Source organism: Phyllobates terribilis, unplaced genomic scaffold (genome assembly GCF_046119375.1).
Source record: "Phyllobates terribilis strain yellow unplaced genomic scaffold, ASM4611937v1 Scaffold_5__5_contigs__length_657084704, whole genome shotgun sequence".
NCBI lineage: Eukaryota > Metazoa > Chordata > Amphibia > Anura > Dendrobatidae > Phyllobates > Phyllobates terribilis.
This window is the reverse complement of record NW_027362765.1, coordinates 76,940,498-76,961,476: the sequence shown is the minus strand read 5'-3', so window position 1 is coordinate 76,961,476 and position 20,979 is coordinate 76,940,498. Positions and strand designations below refer to the sequence as shown.

Here is a 20,979-nt window from a genome sequence, read left to right as displayed (position 1 = left end):
TCACCTAAATAACTACAGGTGGTGAGATAAGCTGCACAATATAATTGACCTTTCAGTATATTGTTGCACACACACCATCTATTTAGCAAATGCCCTTGTTATCAACAGCAGCCTTTTAAACTCACCTGAGCTAACAGGTATGTGCGCTGGTTACTCTGCTGCGCTTAAAATTTCTTTTTTGGTTTGCTACAATGCCTTTTCTGAAACGTTGTCTCCTTCTGCTGGAACACTGACTTCTTTCATTTAATGCCTGCAGACTATAAAAGAGAACCCAACCCAAAAAGTTTGGTTGATTAGTCTGTGGCATTCTGTTAAACTGTTGCTTATGGCGGTCTCTGTGAGCTTCTCAGCGACATTCAGCCAGCCAGGTATCCTGCCTGCAGTAGATGGAATGTGGCAATGGAACGCTGGCTGCGCGTGTCATAATAGGCTCTGAGCCTTTATATACCTGTGCACAGCAGCAGCCACCTTCAGTCTGCTGCTGGACAGCCAGCAGCAGCAGCAGCAGGAGAGGTATGTAATCAGGAGCCCTCCTGCTAAGGGTAGACAGCTGCTCGTTCCACCCCACCCCCCGCCTTAATTGGTTCTCCTCCCTTCCAACGGTGTTGAGGCGGGTGGGAACAGCAGGGGGTGAAGGTGCTGTGTTTAAAGAGGTGGAGTTATGCAGATCTAAAACGCGTGGATTGCAGCAGCAGCAAGCCGAAAAGTGCAGGCATGTAAGGGATCTAGAGGTTGACAACATGTCTTCTTAACGGGAGTCCAGGAGCTCATCTCCACAAATGGACTTTTCAGGATCCTTGGGTGGCTCCGTAGTTTGAAACCAATTCTGGTTATCGCTTCTCGGCCTTTTGGCTAAGATCAAGTGTAGTATCTGTTCTTATCAGTTTAATATCTGATACGTCCCCTATCTGGGGACCATATATTAAATGGATTTTTAGAACAGGGAGATGGAAAAAGAGCTTGCTCTGTCCACTCCACGCATTGACCTGGTATTGCAGTATCTCCAGGACCGGTGCACCCCTTCTTTAATGCAGTTTCTAAAATCAGAAAGAATTGAATTCAATGTTTTTTGTTCATTTTGCTTGTTTGTCGGATTTTGGGATGGACTCTTTGGCTTTGCTTTTCTTCTCCTCATTGGATTTTTCATGTTCAAAGTTGCAGAAGCCAGATTACAAGCTCATTTTGGTTCAACTTCAGCAACTGTGCATTGCATTGCCATGTAATGTGATGCAATGCTATCTTTCTAGCTCTCCCTTTTTACTTCCTTTTGGATAAACAGACATATTAGGCAAGCATTTTGGAGCTTTCACCTAAATAACTACAGGTGGTGAGATAAGCTGCACAATATAATTGACCTTTCAGTATATTGTTGCACACACACCATCTATTTAGCAAATGCCCTTGTTATCAACAGCAGCCTTTTAAACTCACCTGAGCTAACAGGTATGTGCGCTGGTTACTCTGCTGCGCTTAAAATTTCTTTTTTGGTTTGCTACAATGCCTTTTCTGAAACGTTGTCTCCTTCTGCTGGAACACTGACTTCTTTCATTTAATGCCTGCAGACTATAAAAGAGAACCCAACCCAAAAAGTTTGGTTGATTAGTCTGTGGCATTCTGTTAAACTGTTGCTTATGGCGGTCTCTGTGAGCTTCTCAGTGACATTCAGCCAGCCAGGTATCCTGCCTGCAGTAGATGGAATGTGGCAATGGAACGCTGGCTGCGCGTGTCATAATAGGCTCTGAGCCTTTATATACCTGTGCACAGCAGCAGCCACCTTCAGTCTGCTGCTGGACAGCCAGCAGCAGCAGCAGGAGAGGTATGTAATCAGGAGCCCTCCTGCTAAGGGTAGACAGCTGCTCGTTCCACCCCACCCCCCGCCTTAATTGGTTCTCCTCCCTTCCAATGGTGTTGAAGCGGGTGGGAACAGCAGGGGGTGAAGGTGCTGTGTTTAAAGAGGTGGAGTTATGCAGATCTAAAACGCGTGGATTGCAGCAGCAGCAAGCCGAAAAGTGCAGGCATGTAAGGGATCTAGAGGTTGACAACATGTCTTCTTAACGGGAGTCCAGGAGCTCATCTCCACAAATGGACTTTTCAGGATCCTTGGGTGGCTCCGTAGTTTGAAACCAATTCTGGTTATCGCTTCTCGGCCTTTTGGCTAAGATCAAGTGTAGTATCTGTTCTTATCAGTTTAATATCTGATACGTCCCCTATCTGGGGACCATATATTAAATGGATTTTTAGAACAGGGAGATGGAAAAAGAGCTTGCTCTGTCCACTCCACGCATTGACCTGGTATTGCAGTATCTCCAGGACCGGTGCACCCCTTCTTTAATGCAGTTTCTAAAATCAGAAAGAATTGAATTCAATGTTTTTTGTTCATTTTGCTTGTTTGTCGGATTTTGGGATGGACTCTTTGGCTTTGCTTTTCTTCTCCTCATTGGATTTTTCATGTTCAAAGTTGCAGAAGCCAGATTACAAGCTCATTTTGGTTCAACTTCAGCAACTGTGCATTGCATTGCCATGTAATGTGATGCAATGCTATCTTTCTAGCTCTCCCTTTTTACTTCCTTTTGGATAAACAGACATATTAGGCAAGCATTTTGGAGCTTTCACCTAAATAACTACAGGTGGTGAGATAAGCTGCACAATATAATTGACCTTTCAGTATATTGTTGCACACACACCATCTATTTAGCAAATGCCCTTGTTATCAACAGCAGCCTTTTAAACTCACCTGAGCTAACAGGTATGTGCGCTGGTTACTCTGCTGCGCTTAAAATTTCTTTTTTGGTTTGCTACAATGCCTTTTCTGAAACGTTGTCTCCTTCTGCTGGAACACTGACTTCTTTCATTTAATGCCTGCAGACTATAAAAGAGAACCCAACCCAAAAAGTTTGGTTGATTAGTCTGTGGCATTCTGTTAAACTGTTGCTTATGGCGGTCTCTGTGAGCTTCTCAGCGACATTCAGCCAGCCAGGTATCCTGCCTGCAGTAGATGGAATGTGGCAATGGAACGCTGGCTGCGCGTGTCATAATAGGCTCTGAGCCTTTATATACCTGTGCACAGCAGCAGCCACCTTCAGTCTGCTGCTGGACAGCCAGCAGCAGCAGCAGCAGGAGAGGTATGTAATCAGGAGCCCTCCTGCTAAGGGTAGACAGCTGCTCGTTCCACCCCACCCCCCGCCTTAATTGGTTCTCCTCCCTTCCAACGGTGTTGAGGCGGGTGGGAACAGCAGGGGGTGAAGGTGCTGTGTTTAAAGAGGTGGAGTTATGCAGATCTAAAACGCGTGGATTGCAGCAGCAGCAAGCCGAAAAGTGCAGGCATGTAAGGGATCTAGAGGTTGACAACATGTCTTCTTAACGGGAGTCCAGGAGCTCATCTCCACAAATGGTCTTTTCAGGATTCTTGGGTGGCTCCGTAGTTTGAAACCAATTCTGGTTATCGCTTCTCGGCCTTTTGGCTAAGATCAAGTGTAGTATCTGTTCTTATCAGTTTAATATCTGATACGTCCCCTATCTGGGGACCATATATTAAATGGATTTTTAGAACAGGGAGATGGAAAAAGAGCTTGCTCTGTCCACTCCACGCATTGACCTGGTATTGCAGTATCTCCAGGACCGGTGCACCCCTTCTTTAATGCAGTTTCTAAAATCAGAAAGAATTGAATTCAATGTTTTTTGTTCATTTTGCTTGTTTGTCGGATTTTGGGATGGACTCTTTGGCTTTGCTTTTCTTCTCCTCATTGGATTTTTCATGTTCAAAGTTGCAGAAGCCAGATTACAAGCTCATTTTGGTTCAACTTCAGCAACTGTGCATTGCATTGCCATGTAATGTGATGCAATGCTATCTTTCTAGCTCTCCCTTTTTACTTCCTTTTGGATAAACAGACATATTAGGCAAGCATTTTGGAGCTTTCACCTAAATAACTACAGGTGGTGAGATAAGCTGCACAATATAATTGACCTTTCAGTATATTGTTGCACACACACCATCTATTTAGCAAATGCCCTTGTTATCAACAGCAGCCTTTTAAACTCACCTGAGCTAACAGGTATGTGCGCTGGTTACTCTGCTGCGCTTAAAATTTCTTTTTTGGTTTGCTACAATGCCTTTTCTGAAACGTTGTCTCCTTCTGCTGGAACACTGACTTCTTTCATTTAATGCCTGCAGACTATAAAAGAGAACCCAACCCAAAAAGTTTGGTTGATTAGTCTGTGGCATTCTGTTAAACTGTTGCTTATGGCGGTCTCTGTGAGCTTCTCAGCGACATTCAGCCAGCCAGGTATCCTGCCTGCAGTAGATGGAATGTGGCAATGGAACGCTGGCTGCGCGTGTCATAATAGGCTCTGAGCCTTTATATACCTGTGCACAGCAGCAGTCACCTTCAGTCTGCTGCTGGACAGCCAGCAGCAGCAGCAGCAGGAGAGGTATGTAATCAGGAGCCCTCCTGCTAAGGGTAGACAGCTGCTCGTTCCACCCCACCCCCCGCCTTAATTGGTTCTCCTCCCTTCCAACGGTGTTGAGGCGGGTGGGAACAGCAGGGGGTGAAGGTGCTGTGTTTAAAGAGGTGGAGTTATGCAGATCTAAAACGCGTGGATTGCAGCAGCAGCAAGCCGAAAAGTGCAGGCATGTAAGGGATCTAGAGGTTGACAACATGTCTTCTTAACGGGAGTCCAGGAGCTCATCTCCACAAATGGACTTTTCAGGATCCTTGGGTGGCTCCGTAGTTTGAAACCAATTCTGGTTATCGCTTCTCGGCCTTTTGGCTAAGATCAAGTGTAGTATCTGTTCTTATCAGTTTAATATCTGATACGTCCCCTATCTGGGGACCATATATTAAATGGATTTTTAGAACAGGGAGATGGAAAAAGAGCTTGCTCTGTCCACTCCACGCATTGACCTGGTATTGCAGTATCTCCAGGACCGGTGCACCCCTTCTTTAATGCAGTTTCTAAAATCAGAAAGAATTGAATTCAATGTTTTTTGTTCATTTTGCTTGTTTGTCGGATTTTGGGATGGACTCTTTGGCTTTGCTTTTCTTCTCCTCATTGGATTTTTCATGTTCAAAGTTGCAGAAGCCAGATTACAAGCTCATTTTGGTTCAACTTCAGCAACTGTGCATTGCATTGCCATGTAATGTGATGCAATGCTATCTTTCTAGCTCTCCCTTTTTACTTCCTTTTGGATAAACAGACATATTAGGCAAGCATTTTGGAGCTTTCACCTAAATAACTACAGGTGGTGAGATAAGCTGCACAATATAATTGACCTTTCAGTATATTGTTGCACACACACCATCTATTTAGCAAATGCCCTTGTTATCAACAGCAGCCTTTTAAACTCACCTGAGCTAACAGGTATGTGCGCTGGTTACTCTGCTGCGCTTAAAATTTCTTTTTTGGTTTGCTACAATGCCTTTTCTGAAACGTTGTCTCCTTCTGCTGGAACACTGACTTCTTTCATTTAATGCCTGCAGACTATAAAAGAGAACCCAACCCAAAAAGTTTGGTTGATTAGTCTGTGGCATTCTGTTAAACTGTTGCTTATGGCGGTCTCTGTGAGCTTCTCAGCGACATTCAGCCAGCCAGGTATCCTGCCTGCAGTAGATGGAATGTGGCAATGGAACGCTGGCTGCGCGTGTCATAATAGGCTCTGAGCCTTTATATACCTGTGCACAGCAGCAGCCACCTTCAGTCTGCTGCTGGACAGCCAGCAGCAGCAGCAGCAGGAGAGGTATGTAATCAGGAGCCCTCCTGCTAAGGGTAGACAGCTGCTCGTTCCACCCCACCCCCCGCCTTAATTGGTTCTCCTCCCTTCCAACGGTGTTGAGGCGGGTGGGAACAGCAGGGGGTGAAGGTGCTGTGTTTAAAGAGGTGGAGTTATGCAGATCTAAAACGCGTGGATTGCAGCAGCAGCAAGCCGAAAAGTGCAGGCATGTAAGGGATCTAGAGGTTGACAACATGTCTTCTTAACGGGAGTCCAGGAGCTCATCTCCACAAATGGACTTTTCAGGATCCTTGGGTGGCTCCGTAGTTTGAAACCAATTCTGGTTATCGCTTCTCGGCCTTTTGGCTAAGATCAAGTGTAGTATCTGTTCTTATCAGTTTAATATCTGATACGTCCCCTATCTGGGGACCATATATTAAATGGATTTTTAGAACAGGGAGATGGAAAAAGAGCTTGCTCTGTCCACTCCACGCATTGACCTGGTATTGCAGTATCTCCAGGACCGGTGCACCCCTTCTTTAATGCAGTTTCTAAAATCAGAAAGAATTGAATTCAATGTTTTTTGTTCATTTTGCTTGTTTGTCGGATTTTGGGATGGACTCTTTGGCTTTGCTTTTCTTCTCCTCATTGGATTTTTCATGTTCAAAGTTGCAGAAGCCAGATTACAAGCTCATTTTGGTTCAACTTCAGCAACTGTGCATTGCATTGCCATGTAATGTGATGCAATGCTATCTTTCTAGCTCTCCCTTTTTACTTCCTTTTGGATAAACAGACATATTAGGCAAGCATTTTGGAGCTTTCACCTAAATAACTACAGGTGGTGAGATAAGCTGCACAATATAATTGACCTTTCAGTATATTGTTGCACACACACCATCTATTTAGCAAATGCCCTTGTTATCAACAGCAGCCTTTTAAACTCACCTGAGCTAACAGGTATGTGCGCTGGTTACTCTGCTGCGCTTAAAATTTCTTTTTTGGTTTGCTACAATGCCTTTTCTGAAACGTTGTCTCCTTCTGCTGGAACACTGACTTCTTTCATTTAATGCCTGCAGACTATAAAAGAGAACCCAACCCAAAAAGTTTGGTTGATTAGTCTGTGGCATTCTGTTAAACTGTTGCTTATGGCGGTCTCTGTGAGCTTCTCAGTGACATTCAGCCAGCCAGGTATCCTGCCTGCAGTAGATGGAATGTGGCAATGGAACGCTGGCTGCGCGTGTCATAATAGGCTCTGAGCCTTTATATACCTGTGCACAGCAGCAGCCACCTTCAGTCTGCTGCTGGACAGCCAGCAGCAGCAGCAGCAGCAGCAGCAGGAGAGGTATGTAATCAGGAGCCCTCCTGCTAAGGGTAGACAGCTGCTCGTTCCACCCCACCCCCCGCCTTAATTGGTTCTCCTCCCTTCCAATGGTGTTGAAGCGGGTGGGAACAGCAGGGGGTGAAGGTGCTGTGTTTAAAGAGGTGGAGTTATGCAGATCTAAAACGCGTGGATTGCAGCAGCAGCAAGCCGAAAAGTGCAGGCATGTAAGGGATCTAGAGGTTGACAACATGTCTTCTTAACGGGAGTCCAGGAGCTCATCTCCACAAATGGACTTTTCAGGATCCTTGGGTGGCTCCGTAGTTTGAAACCAATTCTGGTTATCGCTTCTCGGCCTTTTGGCTAAGATCAAGTGTAGTATCTGTTCTTATCAGTTTAATATCTGATACGTCCCCTATCTGGGGACCATATATTAAATGGATTTTTAGAACAGGGAGATGGAAAAAGAGCTTGCTCTGTCCACTCCACGCATTGACCTGGTATTGCAGTATCTCCAGGACCGGTGCACCCCTTCTTTAATGCAGTTTCTAAAATCAGAAAGAATTGAATTCAATGTTTTTTGTTCATTTTGCTTGTTTGTCGGATTTTGGGATGGACTCTTTGGCTTTGCTTTTCTTCTCCTCATTGGATTTTTCATGTTCAAAGTTGCAGAAGCCAGATTACAAGCTCATTTTGGTTCAACTTCAGCAACTGTGCATTGCATTGCCATGTAATGTGATGCAATGCTATCTTTCTAGCTCTCCCTTTTTACTTCCTTTTGGATAAACAGACATATTAGGCAAGCATTTTGGAGCTTTCACCTAAATAACTACAGGTGGTGAGATAAGCTGCACAATATAATTGACCTTTCAGTATATTGTTGCACACACACCATCTATTTAGCAAATGCCCTTGTTATCAACAGCAGCCTTTTAAACTCACCTGAGCTAACAGGTATGTGCGCTGGTTACTCTGCTGCGCTTAAAATTTCTTTTTTGGTTTGCTACAATGCCTTTTCTGAAACGTTGTCTCCTTCTGCTGGAACACTGACTTCTTTCATTTAATGCCTGCAGACTATAAAAGAGAACCCAACCCAAAAAGTTTGGTTGATTAGTCTGTGGCATTCTGTTAAACTGTTGCTTATGGCGGTCTCTGTGAGCTTCTCAGCGACATTCAGCCAGCCAGGTATCCTGCCTGCAGTAGATGGAATGTGGCAATGGAACGCTGGCTGCGCGTGTCATAATAGGCTCTGAGCCTTTATATACCTGTGCACAGCAGCAGTCACCTTCAGTCTGCTGCTGGACAGCCAGCAGCAGCAGCAGCAGGAGAGGTATGTAATCAGGAGCCCTCCTGCTAAGGGTAGACAGCTGCTCGTTCCACCCCACCCCCCGCCTTAATTGGTTCTCCTCCCTTCCAACGGTGTTGAGGCGGGTGGGAACAGCAGGGGGTGAAGGTGCTGTGTTTAAAGAGGTGGAGTTATGCAGATCTAAAACGCGTGGATTGCAGCAGCAGCAAGCCGAAAAGTGCAGGCATGTAAGGGATCTAGAGGTTGACAACATGTCTTCTTAACGGGAGTCCAGGAGCTCATCTCCACAAATGGACTTTTCAGGATCCTTGGGTGGCTCCGTAGTTTGAAACCAATTCTGGTTATCGCTTCTCGGCCTTTTGGCTAAGATCAAGTGTAGTATCTGTTCTTATCAGTTTAATATCTGATACGTCCCCTATCTGGGGACCATATATTAAATGGATTTTTAGAACAGGGAGATGGAAAAAGAGCTTGCTCTGTCCACTCCACGCATTGACCTGGTATTGCAGTATCTCCAGGACCGGTGCACCCCTTCTTTAATGCAGTTTCTAAAATCAGAAAGAATTGAATTCAATGTTTTTTGTTCATTTTGCTTGTTTGTCGGATTTTGGGATGGACTCTTTGGCTTTGCTTTTCTTCTCCTCATTGGATTTTTCATGTTCAAAGTTGCAGAAGCCAGATTACAAGCTCATTTTGGTTCAACTTCAGCAACTGTGCATTGCATTGCCATGTAATGTGATGCAATGCTATCTTTCTAGCTCTCCCTTTTTACTTCCTTTTGGATAAACAGACATATTAGGCAAGCATTTTGGAGCTTTCACCTAAATAACTACAGGTGGTGAGATAAGCTGCACAATATAATTGACCTTTCAGTATATTGTTGCACACACACCATCTATTTAGCAAATGCCCTTGTTATCAACAGCAGCCTTTTAAACTCACCTGAGCTAACAGGTATGTGCGCTGGTTACTCTACTGCGCTTAAAATTTCTTTTTTGGTTTGCTACAATGCCTTTTCTGAAACGTTGTCTCCTTCTGCTGGAACACTGACTTCTTTCATTTAATGCCTGCAGACTATAAAAGAGAACCCAACCCAAAAAGTTTGGTTGATTAGTCTGTGGCATTCTGTTAAACTGTTGCTTATGGCGGTCTCTGTGAGCTTCTCAGCGACATTCAGCCAGCCAGGTATCCTGCCTGCAGTAGATGGAATGTGGCAATGGAACGCTGGCTGCGCGTGTCATAATAGGCTCTGAGCCTTTATATACCTGTGCACAGCAGCAGTCACCTTCAGTCTGCTGCTGGACAGCCAGCAGCAGCAGCAGCAGGAGAGGTATGTAATCAGGAGCCCTCCTGCTAAGGGTAGACAGCTGCTCGTTCCACCCCACCCCCCGCCTTAATTGGTTCTCCTCCCTTCCAACGGTGTTGAGGCGGGTGGGAACAGCAGGGGGTGAAGGTGCTGTGTTTAAAGAGGTGGAGTTATGCAGATCTAAAACGCGTGGATTGCAGCAGCAGCAAGCCGAAAAGTGCAGGCATGTAAGGGATCTAGATGTTGACAACATGTCTTCTTAACGGGAGTCCAGGAGCTCATCTCCACAAATGGACTTTTCAGGATCCTTGGGTGGCTCCGTAGTTTGAAACCAATTCTGGTTATCGCTTCTCGGCCTTTTGGCTAAGATCAAGTGTAGTATCTGTTCTTATCAGTTTAATATCTGATACGTCCCCTATCTGGGGACCATATATTAAATGGATTTTTTATTAGAACCTTGCTGTTAGGTTTTTTTCCTTTGCTGGTCACATGACCTTGTTGGCCTATTTAATCCTGCTCCGCCCTTCTGGCTTTGCTGGACTTCATTGTATATCTACTTTCTAGCTAGCCTGTGCTCTGTATCTAACTCTGTTAGTTTGCTTGGTCTACGGACCTCTATGTTCTATCTATTTTGTTTGTTCGTCTGTCTGCTACTATTTCTGTTAGGAGGTGTCCCATATTCCTCCCAGTCCTTAGTACTTGTAGGGATTCCCTCCCCAAATCTATAGGTCTCCGTACAGACTAGATTAGGACTTTAGCAGGTCTGATCGCAGGATCAGGTTCCCTGTTACATCGTAGGGATTCAGTTGAGTCTTATAGTAGGGACAGATCTCCTCTCTTTCCTTAGCTTTGGTAGCAGAACATAACAGTAAGTCCAGCCTGTAAATTCTCTAAGGAAAGATTTTTTTTGTTCCATCATGGTGTCGGTTCAGGATTTGGCTAAACACCTGCAGGGACTCTCTCTGGAAGTGGCCGAGCTCCGTCAGCACGTGAGTAACTGTCCTGGAGCATATTTCTTGGAGCCTAAGGTATGTTTGCCGGATTTATTTTTTGGTGAACATCGAGAATTTTTTTCATTTAAAAATGCTTGCTTATTGTATTTTCGTTTGAGACCCAAGTCCTCTGGGGATGAATCCCAGCGCGTAGGGTTCATAATGTCACTTTTGCGCAAAGAGCCTCAGGAGTGGGCCTTTTCTTTGCAACCTAGTGATACATGCTTCAGATCAGTGGATAGTTTTTTTTCTGCTTTAGGACTATTATATGATGATCCTGACCGTGTGGCATCAGCTGAGACTGAGTTGAGACGTTTAAAACAAGGATCAGGTAATATGGAAAAATATTGTACACATTTTCGTCGTTGGTCCACTCAAACAGGGTGGAACGATTCTGCTCTGAAAAGTCTATTTCTTGCTGGGCTCAGTGAAAAGGTTAAAGACCTGCTAATTGCTTATCCTACACCTGAGGATTTGCAACAGGCTATGCAATTAGCTATACGGGTGGATAGAAGACTGCGTGCTAGGGTTAATGAGAGCAAATCCTCTGCTATGTCAGTTTCTGGTTATGATAATGTGTGTACTAACAGTGGTGAACCGATGGAGATTGGATCGGTGGCACCTCGCTCTCAAGAAAAACACCGTCGTTTTTCAGAAGGCTTGTGTTTCTATTGCGGGAAATCTGGTCATTTGATTAAAGGCTGTGAGCTTCGTATGAAGAAAGAAAAAAAAATGGTCAGTCACGCCCGTATTGCCTGTTTAAATTCCAAGGGTATATTTTTAGCTGCTTCCACGATTGCTCAGGAAAAATTAATGGAATTTCGGGTGTTTGTTGATTGCGGGTCTACACTGAATGTTATTGATGGGGGATTCGTGGAAAAACTCAATTTAAAACCTGAACCTTTATCATCCCCCATTGCTGTGGTTTCTGTGGATGGCTCCCCTTTGAAGAATATTACTCTCAAGGTCAGTGAATTTCCTCTCACTATTAATGGTGTTCACCATGAGAAATTGGATTTGGTAGTGTTGAATAACTTGCCTTCTCCAGTAATATTGGGTTTGCCCTGGTTAAAATTGCACAATCCTGTACTGGATTGGTCTACCAGTGAAATTAAATCCTGGAGCCATAAATGTTATGACAAGTGTTGTAACGGGCGTATTGCAGCTTTGGATAGGGGAGAATTGCCTGTTCCTATTCAGGATTTTTGGAGAGTTTTTTCTGAGAAAGAATCGCAGGTTTTGCCTCCCCATAGAGACTATGATTGTTCTATTGAATTTGTCCCTGGAGCGACTCTTCCTAAAAGTCGTTTATTTAACCTTACTATTCCTGAGAGGAAGGCTTTGGAGGAATACATACAGACAAGTTTGGCCGCCGGTCACATTAGGCCCTCTAAGTCTCCTGTGGCGGTTGGATTTTTTTTTGTAAAAAAAAAGGACGGCGGTTTACGTCCTTGTCTGGATTTTCGTGAGATTAACAAAATTACGGTACGCAATCCTTACCCACTGCCATTGATTCCTGATCTGTTTAACCAGTTATTGGGGGCCAAGTGGTTCTCTAAAATTGACCTTAAGGGGGCATACAATCTGTTGCGCATGAAGGAGGGTGATGAATGGAAGACTGCTTTTAACACTCCTGTGGGTCATTTTGAGAATCTGGTTATGCCTTTTGGTCTTACTAATGCTCCTGCATTTTTTCAGAATCTGATTAATGACATCCTTAGACCTTTGATCGGTAAAAATGTGGTTGTGTATTTGGATGACATTTTGATTTATTCGCCAGATCTGGAGTCTCATTGGCGGAGCGTACGTGAGGTATTACAGTTATTAATGGACAATTCGCTTTTTGCTAAGCTGGAGAAATGTGAGTTCGCTGTACAGAGAATTAGTTTTTTGGGCTACATTATCTCTAGCAAAGGTTTTGAGATGGATCCGGTTAAGGTTCAGGCTGTGCAGGAATGGCCTAGGCCTATTGGTTTGAAATCGATACAGAGGTTTTTGGGTTTCGCCAATTACTATAGAAAATTCATAAAAAAATTTTCTAGTATTGTCAAACCTCTGACTGATCTCACCAGGAAAGGTGCTGATGCGGTTCAGTGGTCTTCTGAGGCCATTGAAGCTTTTGTGTATCTCAAGGAGAGGTTCACCTCTGCTCCCATCCTTATGCAGCCTGATGTTACTAGGCCGTTTTTGGTTGAGGTTGATGCTTCCTCTGTGGGGGTTGGCGCAGTATTGTCTCAGGATAACGGGGATGGATTACATCCCTGTGCATTTTTTTCAAAAAAATTTTCGGAGACTGAATTGAATTACGATATTGGTAATCGGGAATTATTGGCTATTAAACTCGCATTTGAACACTGGCGCCACTTCTTGGAAGGTGCGGAATTTCCCGTTCAGGTTCTTTCGGATCATAAAAATCTGATATATCTTGACGCTGCCAAGCGCCTGAATGCCCGTCAGGCTAGGTGGGCACTGTTTTTCTCGCGGTTTAATTTCTCCGTTACTTACATCCCTGGTACTAAGAATGTTAAGGCGGATGCCTTGTCTCGCAGTTTTTCTCCCATAGTCGGTGCTGAGAAAGAGGAAAACATTTTACAAGAAGGTGTTGTGATAGCTGCTTTAGACTCCGTTTTGGAAGATGAGATTCTTAAAGCTCAGGAGAATGCCCCATCTAACACTCCTCATGGGAGGTTGTTTGTGCCTGGGACCTTTAGGAGAGATTTGTTTGTTGAGTGTCACGAATCTCGGTTGGCAGGTCATCCCGGAATCTCTGAGACCAAGAGACTGGTGGGTCGCAGTTTTTGGTGGCCTGGATGGCAGAAGGAAGTCATTAAGTGGGTGCGCCAATGTACTATATGTGCTAGATCTAAGTCCTCACATACTCCTGCTGCGGGGTTGCTTTGTCCTTTGGAGGTCCCCAGTGCTCCTTGGACACATTTGGCTATGGACTTTATAACTGACCTTCCCCCCTCTGAGGGTTTTACTGTCATCTGGGTGGTCGTGGACCGTTTTAGCAAGATGTGTCACTTGGTTCCCTTCGTCAAACTGCCCTGCGCTAAAACTCTCGCTAAGGCCTATGTCAAGGAAATTGTCAGACTTCATGGCGTTCCTACTGACATTGTTTCTGATAGGGGTCCTCAGTTCGTGGCTCGTTTTTGGCGTGCCTTTTGTGACAGGTTGGGAATTCATTTGTCGTTTTCGTCCGGATATCATCCTGAATCTAATGGCCAGACAGAAAGGAAAAACCAGGATGTTGAGCAGTTCTTGCGTTGTTTTGTGGCAGACAATCAAGAGGGGTGGTCTGAGTTTCTGCCACTTGCCGAATTTGCTCTGAACAATCATACATCTTCTTCTGCTGGTTGTTCGCCTTTTTTTTGTTGTTCTGGGAGACATCCGTCGTTTGGGTCGTTCTCCAAGTTGGGATCTGCCGTGCCTGAGGAGGAGAATTTTTCCGGTGATTTGGAAAGAGTTTGGACGGATGTGCGTGGTAATCTTCAGGAGGCCAACAGAAAATCTAAAGACTACTTTGATAGGAAACGACAGGAGGTTTTGTTCGCTGTTGGTGACATGGTTTGGTTGTCCTCTAGGAATCTGCGGTTGAGGATTCCTTCTAAGAAATTGGGTCCCAAGTTTGTAGGGCCCTTTAAGGTGCTTCAGGTTGTCAACCAATCTGCTGTTAGGTTGGAGGTTCCTACCTCCTGGAGAATTAATCCGGTCTTTCATGTCTCTCTGTTAAAAAAAGCTGTTGTGTCGGATGGTGACGCCTCTGCCTCTGTTCCTCCGGTGGTGGAGGACGGGGAATATGAAATTTCTCGCATCCTTGACTCTAGACGGTATAGAGGTAGTTTGCAGTATCTTGTGGCCTGGAAAGGTTTCGGACCCGAGGATAACTCTTGGGTGAGGTCAGATGATGTTTCCGCGTCCAGACTTATCAGAGCGTTTCACAGGAGATTTCCTGATAAGCCTGGTCCTAGGGGATCCGGAGGATCCTCTTAGAAGGGGGGGTACTATTAGAACCTTGCTGTTAGGTTTTTTTCCTTTGCTGGTCACATGACCTTGTTGGCCTATTTAATCCTGCTCCGCCCTTCTGGCTTTGCTGGACTTCATTGTATATCTACTTTCTAGCTAGCCTGTGCTCTGTATCTAACTCTGTTAGTTTGCTTGGTCTACGGACCTCTATGTTCTATCTATTTTGTTTGTTCGTCTGTCTGCTACTATTTCTGTTAGGAGGTGTCCCATATTCCTCCCAGTCCTTAGTACTTGTAGGGATTCCCTCCCCAAATCTATAGGTCTCCGTACAGACTAGATTAGGACTTTAGCAGGTCTGATCGCAGGATCAGGTTCCCTGTTACATCGTAGGGATTCAGTTGAGTCTTATAGTAGGGACAGATCTCCTCTCTTTCCTTAGCTTTGGTAGCAGAACATAACATTTTTAGAACAGGGAGATGGAAAAAGAGCTTGCTCTGTCCACTCCACGCATTGACCTGGTATTGCAGTATCTCCAGGACCGGTGCACCCCTTCTTTAATGCAGTTTCTAAAATCAGAAAGAATTGAATTCAATGTTTTTTGTTCATTTTGCTTGTTTGTCGGATTTTGGGATGGACTCTTTGGCTTTGCTTTTCTTCTCCTCATTGGATTTTTCATGTTCAAAGTTGCAGAAGCCAGATTACAAGCTCATTTTGGTTCAACTTCAGCAACTGTGCATTGCATTGCCATGTAATGTGATGCAATGCTATCTTTCTAGCTCTCCCTTTTTACTTCCTTTTGTATAAACAGACATATTAGGCAAGCATTTTGGAGCTTTCACCTAAATAACTACAGGTGGTGAGATAAGCTGCACAATATAATTGACCTTTCAGTATATTGTTGCACACACACCATCTATTTAGCAAATGCCCTTGTTATCAACAGCAGCCTTTTAAACTCACCTGAGCTAACAGGTATGTGCGCTGGTTACTCTACTGCGCTTAAAATTTCTTTTTTGGTTTGCTACAATGCCTTTTCTGAAACGTTGTCTCCTTCTGCTGGAACACTGACTTCTTTCATTTAATGCCTGCAGACTATAAAAGAGAACCCAACCCAAAAAGTTTGGTTGATTAGTCTGTGGCATTCTGTTAAACTGTTGCTTATGGCGGTCTCTGTGAGCTTCTCAGCGACATTCAGCCAGCCAGGTATCCTGCCTGCAGTAGATGGAATGTGGCAATGGAACGCTGGCTGCGCGTGTCATAATAGGCTCTGAGCCTTTATATACCTGTGCACAGCAGCAGTCACCTTCAGTCTGCTGCTGGACAGCCAGCAGCAGCAGCAGCAGGAGAGGTATGTAATCAGGAGCCCTCCTGCTAAGGGTAGACAGCTGCTCGTTCCACCCCACCCCCCGCCTTAATTGGTTCTCCTCCCTTCCAACGGTGTTGAGGCGGGTGGGAACAGCAGGGGGTGAAGGTGCTGTGTTTAAAGAGGTGGAGTTATGCAGATCTAAAACGCGTGGATTGCAGCAGCAGCAAGCCGAAAAGTGCAGGCATGTAAGGGATCTAGAGGTTGACAACATGTCTTCTTAACGGGAGTCCAGGAGCTCATCTCCACAAATGGACTTTTCAGGATCCTTGGGTGGCTCCGTAGTTTGAAACCAATTCTGGTTATCGCTTCTCGGCCTTTTGGCTAAGATCAAGTGTAGTATCTGTTCTTATCAGTTTAATATCTGATACGTCCCCTATCTGGGGACCATATATTAAATGGATTTTTAGAACAGGGAGATGGAAAAAGAGCTTGCTCTGTCCACTCCACGCATTGACCTGGTATTGCAGTATCTCCAGGACCGGTGCACCCCTTCTTTAATGCAGTTTCTAAAATCAGAAAGAATTGAATTCAATGTTTTTTGTTCATTTTGCTTGTTTGTCGGATTTTGGGATGGACTCTTTGGCTTTGCTTTTCTTCTCCTCATTGGATTTTTCATGTTCAAAGTTGCAGAAGCCAGATTACAAGCTCATTTTGGTTCAACTTCAGCAACTGTGCATTGCATTGCCATGTAATGTGATGCAATGCTATCTTTCTAGCTCTCCCTTTTTACTTCCTTTTGGATAAACAGACATATTAGGCAAGCATTTTGGAGCTTTCACCTAAATAACTACAGGTGGTGAGATAAGCTGCACAATATAATTGACCTTTCAGTATATTGTTGCACACACACCATCTATTTAGCAAATGCCCTTGTTATCAACAGCAGCCTTTTAAACTCACCTGAGCTAACAGGTATGTGCGCTGGTTACTCTGCTGCGCTTAAAATTTCTTTTTTGGTTTGCTACAATGCCTTTTCTGAAACGTTGTCTCCTTCTGCTGGAACACTGACTTCTTTCATTTAATGCCTGCAGACTATAAAAGAGAACCCAACCCAAAAAGTTTGGTTGATTAGTCTGTGGCATTCTGTTAAACTGTTGCTTATGGCGGTCTCTGTGAGCTTCTCAGCGACATTCAGCCAGCCAGGTATCCTGCCTGCAGTAGATGGAATGTGGCAATGGAACGCTGGCTGCGCGTGTCATAATAGGCTCTGAGCCTTTATATACCTGTGCACAGCAGCAGCCACCTTCAGTCTGCTGCTGGACAGCCAGCAGCAGCAGCAGCAGGAGAGGTATGTAATCAGGAGCCCTCCTGCTAAGGGTAGACAGCTGCTCGTTCCACCCCACCCCCCGCCTTAATTGGTTCTCCTCCCTTCCAACGGTGTTGAAGCGGGTGGGAACAGCAGGGGGTGAAGGTGCTGTGTTTAAAGAGGTGGAGTTATGCAGATCTAAAACGCGTGGATTGCAGCAGCAGCAAGCCGAAAAGTGCAGGCATGTAAGGGATCTAGAGGTTGACAACATGTCTTCTTAACGGGAGTCCAGGAGCTCATCTCCACAAATGGACTTTTCAGGATCCTTGGGTGGCTCCGTAGTTTGAAACCAATTCTGGTTATCGATCCTCGGCCTTTTGGCTAAGATCAAGTGTAGTATCTGTTCTTATCAGTTTAATATCTGATACGTCCCCTATCTGGGGACCATATATTAAATGGATTTTTAGAACAGGGAGATGGAAAAAGAGCTTGCTCTGTCCACTCCACGCATTGACCTGGTATTGCAGTATCTCCAGGACCGGTGCACCCCTTCTTTAATGCAGTTTCTAAAATCAGAAAGAATTGAATTCAATGTTTTTTGTTCATTTTGCTTGTTTGTCGGATTTTGGGATGGACTCTTTGGCTTTGCTTTTCTTCTCCTCATTGGATTTTTCATGTTCAAAGTTGCAGAAGCCAGATTACAAGCTCATTTTGGTTCAACTTCAGCAACTGTGCATTGCATTGCCATGTAATGTGATGCAATGCTATCTTTCTAGCTCTCCCTTTTTACTTCCTTTTGGATAAACAGACATATTAGGCAAGCATTTTGGAGCTTTCACCTAAATAACTACAGGTGGTGAGATAAGCTGCACAATATAATTGACCTTTCAGTATATTGTTGCACACACACCATCTATTTAGCAAATGCCCTTGTTATCAACAGCAGCCTTTTAAACTCACCTGAGCTAACAGGTATGTGCGCTGGTTACTCTGCTGCGCTTAAAATTTCTTTTTTGGTTTGCTACAATGCCTTTTCTGAAACGTTGTCTCCTTCTGCTGGAACACTGACTTCTTTCATTTAATGCCTGCAGACTATAAAAGAGAACCCAACCCAAAAAGTTTGGTTGATTAGTCTGTGGCATTCTGTTAAACTGTTGCTTATGGCGGTCTCTGTGAGCTTCTCAGCGACATTCAGCCAGCCAGGTATCCTGCCTGCAGTAGATGGAATGTGGCAATGGAACGCTGGCTGCGCGTGTCATAATAGGCTCTGAGCCTTTATATACCTGTGCACAGCAGCAGCCACCTTCAGTCTGCTGCTGGACAGCCAGCAGCAGCAGCAGCAGGAGAGGTATGTAATCAGGAGCCCTCCTGCTAAGGGTAGACAGCTGCTCGTTCCACCCCACCCCCCGCCTTAATTGGTTCTCCTCCCTTCCAACGGTGTTGAGGCGGGTGGGAACAGCAGGGGGTGATGGTGCTGTGTTTAAAGAGGTGGAGTTATGCAGATCTAAAACGCGTGGATTGCAGCAGCAGCAAGCCGAAAAGTGCAGGCATGTAAGGGATCTAGAGGTTGACAACATGTCTTCTTAACGGGAGTCCAGGAGCTCATCTCCACAAATGGACTTTTCAGGATCCTTGGGTGGCTCCGTAGTTTGAAACCAATTCTGGTTATCGCTTCTCGGCCTTTTGGCTAAGATCAAGTGTAGTATCTGTTCTTATCAGTTTAATATCTGATACGTCCCCTATCTGGGGACCATATATTAAATGGATTTTTAGAACAGGGAGATGGAAAAAGAGCTTGCTCTGTCCACTCCACGCATTGACCTGGTATTGCAGTATCTCCAGGACCGGTGCACCCCTTCTTTAATGCAGTTTCTAAAATCAGAAAGAATTGAATTCAATGTTTTTTGTTCATTTTGCTTGTTTGTCGGATTTTGGGATGGACTCTTTGGCTTTGCTTTTCTTCTCCTCATTGGATTTTTCATGTTCAAAGTTGCAGAAGCCAGATTACAAGCTCATTTTGGTTCAACTTCAGCAACTGTGCATTGCATTGCCATGTAATGTGATGCAATGCTATCTTTCTAGCTCTCCCTTTTTACTTCCTTTTGGATAAACAGACATATTAGGCAAGCATTTTGGAGCTTTCACCTAAATAACTACAGGTGGTGAGATAAGCTGCACAATATAATTGACCTTTCAGTATATTGTTGCACACACACCATCTATTTAGCAAATGCCCTTGTTATCAACAGCAGCCTTTTAAACTCACCTGAGCTAACAGGTATGTGCGCTGGTTACTCTGCTGCGCTTAAAATTTCTTTTTTGGTTTGCTACAATGCCTTTTCTGAAACGTTGTCTCCTTCTGCTGGAACACTGACTTCTTTCATTTAATGCCTGCAGACTATAAAAGAGAACCCAACCCAAAAAGTTTGGTTGATTAGTCTGTGGCATTCTGTTAAACTGTTGCTTATGGCGGTCTCTGTGAGCTTCTCAGCGACATTCAGCCAGCCAGGTATCCTGCCTGCAGTAGATGGAATGTGGCAATGGAACGCTGGCTGCGCGTGTCATAATAGGCTCTGAGCCTTTATATACCTGTGCACAGCAGCAGCCACCTTCAGTCTGCTGCTGGACAGCCAGCAGCAGCAGCAGCAGGAGAGGTATGTAATCAGGAGCCCTCCTGCTAAGGGTAGACAGCTGCTCGTTCCACCCCACCCCCCGCCTTAATTGGTTCTCCTCCCTTCCAACGGTGTTGAGGCGGGTGGGAACAGCAGGGGGTGAAGGTGCTGTGTTTAAAGAGGTGGAGTTATGCAGATCTAAAACGCGTGGATTGCAGCAGCAGCAAGCCGAAAAGTGCAGGCATGTAAGGGATCTAGAGGTTGACAACATGTCTTCTTAACGGGAGTCCAGGAGCTCATCTCCACAAATGGACTTTTCAGGATCCTTGGGTGGCTCCGTAGTTTGAAACCAATTCTGGTTATCGCTTCTCGGCCTTTTGGCTAAGATCAAGTGTAGTATCTGTTCTTATCAGTTTAATATCTGATACGTCCCCTATCTGGGGACCATATATTAAATGGATTTTTAGAACAGGGAGATGGAAAAAGAGCTTGCTCTGTCCACTCCACGCATTGACCTGGTATTGCAGTATCTCCAGGACCGGTGCACCCCTTCTTTAATGCAGTTTCTAAAATCAGAAAGAATTGAATTCAATGTTTTTTGTTCATTTTGCTTGTTTGTCGGATTTTGGGATGGACTCTTTGGCTTTGCTTTTCTTCTCCTCATTGGATTTTTCATGTTCAAAGTTGCAGAAGCCAGATTACAAGCTCATTTTGGTTCAACTTCAGCAACTGTGCATTGCATTGCCATGTAATGTGATGCAATGCTATCTTTCTAGCTCTCCCTTTTTACTTCCTTTTGGATAAACAGACATATTAGGCAAGCATTTTGGAGCTTTCACCTAAATAACTACAGGTGGTGAGATAAGCTGCACAATATAATTGACCTTTCAGTATATTGTTGCACACACACCATCTATTTAGCAAATGCCCTTGTTATCAACAGCAGCCTTTTAAACTCACCTGAGCTAACAGGTATGTGCGCTGGTTACTCTGCTGCGCTTAAAATTTCTTTTTTGGTTTGCTACAATGCCTTTTCTGAAACGTTGTCTCCTTCTGCTGGAACACTGACTTCTTTCATTTAATGCCTGCAGACTATAAAAGAGAACCCAACCCAAAAAGTTTGGTTGATTAGTCTGTGGCATTCTGTTAAACTGTTGCTT

General features: G+C 44.6%; 11 non-coding genes and 2 pseudogenes across 11 annotated transcripts; all 13 read left to right on the top strand.

The window, feature by feature from the left end:
• Positions 1-832: 832 nt before the first annotated feature.
• Positions 833-1,023, top strand: LOC141273875 (U2 spliceosomal RNA). The gene has a single exon (XR_012322178.1). It is a non-coding gene; the product is annotated as a U2 spliceosomal RNA (small nuclear RNA).
• A 1,112-nt stretch (positions 1,024-2,135) lies between these two features.
• On the top strand, positions 2,136-2,326 carry LOC141273874 (U2 spliceosomal RNA). The gene has a single exon (XR_012322177.1). It is a non-coding gene; the product is annotated as a U2 spliceosomal RNA (small nuclear RNA).
• Positions 2,327-3,441: 1,115 nt separating this feature from the next.
• LOC141273873 (U2 spliceosomal RNA) lies at positions 3,442-3,632 on the top strand. The gene has a single exon (XR_012322176.1). It is a non-coding gene; the product is annotated as a U2 spliceosomal RNA (small nuclear RNA).
• Positions 3,633-4,747: 1,115 nt separating this feature from the next.
• Positions 4,748-4,938, top strand: LOC141273872 (U2 spliceosomal RNA). The gene has a single exon (XR_012322175.1). It is a non-coding gene; the product is annotated as a U2 spliceosomal RNA (small nuclear RNA).
• A 1,115-nt stretch (positions 4,939-6,053) lies between these two features.
• LOC141273871 (U2 spliceosomal RNA) lies at positions 6,054-6,244 on the top strand. Its single transcript, XR_012322174.1, has one exon. It is a non-coding gene; the product is annotated as a U2 spliceosomal RNA (small nuclear RNA).
• A 1,124-nt stretch (positions 6,245-7,368) lies between these two features.
• LOC141273870 (U2 spliceosomal RNA) lies at positions 7,369-7,559 on the top strand. Its single transcript, XR_012322173.1, has one exon. It is a non-coding gene; the product is annotated as a U2 spliceosomal RNA (small nuclear RNA).
• A 1,115-nt stretch (positions 7,560-8,674) lies between these two features.
• On the top strand, positions 8,675-8,865 carry LOC141273869 (U2 spliceosomal RNA). The gene has a single exon (XR_012322172.1). It is a non-coding gene; the product is annotated as a U2 spliceosomal RNA (small nuclear RNA).
• A 1,115-nt stretch (positions 8,866-9,980) lies between these two features.
• On the top strand, positions 9,981-10,097 carry LOC141150317 (U2 spliceosomal RNA; annotated as a pseudogene).
• Positions 10,098-15,030: 4,933 nt separating this feature from the next.
• Positions 15,031-15,147, top strand: LOC141151070 (U2 spliceosomal RNA; annotated as a pseudogene).
• Positions 15,148-16,262: 1,115 nt separating this feature from the next.
• Positions 16,263-16,453, top strand: LOC141273868 (U2 spliceosomal RNA). Its single transcript, XR_012322171.1, has one exon. It is a non-coding gene; the product is annotated as a U2 spliceosomal RNA (small nuclear RNA).
• A 1,115-nt stretch (positions 16,454-17,568) lies between these two features.
• Positions 17,569-17,759, top strand: LOC141150114 (U2 spliceosomal RNA). Its single transcript, XR_012246384.1, has one exon. It is a non-coding gene; the product is annotated as a U2 spliceosomal RNA (small nuclear RNA).
• Positions 17,760-18,874: 1,115 nt separating this feature from the next.
• Positions 18,875-19,065, top strand: LOC141273867 (U2 spliceosomal RNA). The gene has a single exon (XR_012322170.1). It is a non-coding gene; the product is annotated as a U2 spliceosomal RNA (small nuclear RNA).
• Positions 19,066-20,180: 1,115 nt separating this feature from the next.
• Positions 20,181-20,371, top strand: LOC141273865 (U2 spliceosomal RNA). The gene has a single exon (XR_012322168.1). It is a non-coding gene; the product is annotated as a U2 spliceosomal RNA (small nuclear RNA).
• Positions 20,372-20,979: the final 608 nt, after the last annotated feature.